Source organism: Nicotiana attenuata, unplaced genomic scaffold (assembly GCF_001879085.1).
Source record: "Nicotiana attenuata strain UT unplaced genomic scaffold, NIATTr2, whole genome shotgun sequence".
NCBI classification, from domain to species: domain Eukaryota; kingdom Viridiplantae; phylum Streptophyta; class Magnoliopsida; order Solanales; family Solanaceae; genus Nicotiana; species Nicotiana attenuata.
Genome location: NW_017670667.1, coordinates 15,790 through 17,205, shown reverse-complemented (window position 1 = coordinate 17,205; position 1,416 = coordinate 15,790).

The following is a 1,416-nucleotide window of genomic DNA, read 5'->3' as shown; positions in this document are numbered from 1 at the left end:
TCATACTCTAAGAATGTGAGTATTTTGTATTTTTTTTTCTTTTAATAAAACCTATTAAGAGTAAGATAAACGTTTTAAATATTAAGATTAGACCTAAAGGAATATTTATACTGAAATAGTATAGGATTTGGGGTGTGGTCAAAAATTAGGTGTTCACATTACTCGGGGTATAATCAAATTCAGATGAACCCCGAGGACCGGGAAAAGACTTCGTTCATCACGAAGTATGGTACCTACTGTTATAATGTAATGCTTTTCGGGCTGAAAAACGCAGGGGCTACATACCAACGTCTAGTTAATAAAATGTTCGAACATCAAATAGGCAGATCCATGGAATATATTGATGACATGCTAGTTAAGTCCCTGTGCGCAGAGGACCATTTGACTCATTTGCAGGAAACATTCGACATCCTCAGAAGTTACAACATGAAGCTTAACCCCGACAAATGTGCCTTCGGAGTGGGTTCGGGCAAATTTTTAGGCTTCATGGTGTCGAACAGGGGGATCGAGATCAACCCCGATAAAATCAAGGCCATCGAAGAAATCACAGTGATAAATAATGTAAAGGACGTGCAACGGCTAACAGGGCGGATAGCGGCTCTGGGCAGATTCATATCAACGTAATCAGACATGAGTCATCATTTCTTCTCTTTACTCAAAAAGAAAAGCAACTTCGAATGGACTCCAGAATCCCAACGCGCCTTGGAGGAATTGAAGCGATATCTGACTAGTCCGCCTTTGCTCCATACACCAAAAGAGGATGAGACGCTGTATTTGTACCTGGCCGTACTCCGAGATAGCGGTAAGCGGTGTGCTAGTTCGAGAAGAGCAAGGTACGCAATTCCCTGTCTATTATGTAAGTCGGACCCGTGGGGATGACCGAAACCAGGTATCCGCACCTAAGAAAATTAGCTCTTGCGTTAATAAGCGCATCAACGAAATTGAAACCTTTATTTCAATGCCACTATATTGTCGTTTTAACAACACTACCCTCTCCGTAGCATATTGCACAACGCCCGAACTAGTCGGGCTGTAGTTCGGACCAAAGTAGGCTATCCAACTCGGGGGGGGGTATGATATCGAGTATCAACCCCGAACGGTTATCAAGTCCCAAATTCTGGCAGACTTCGTGGCCGATTTCTCGCCCAGCATCGTGCCCGAGGTAGAAAGGGAACTTTTACTAAAAGCGGGCTCATCTTTCGGGGTGTGGACCCTGTTCACTGACCGCTGTCACACCTCCTTTTCGCTACACCCCGCAAGGGTGTAAAGGGAGTTATTTCCAACTCGACGTGACAATCGGAACGGGATTCATTTATTAAGATTCAGAGTCGCCACTTGGGAGATTAATGGTGTCCCAAGTCACCGGTTGAATCTCGAACCGAGGAAATTATGACTCTGTTAACAGTCTGCGAACCA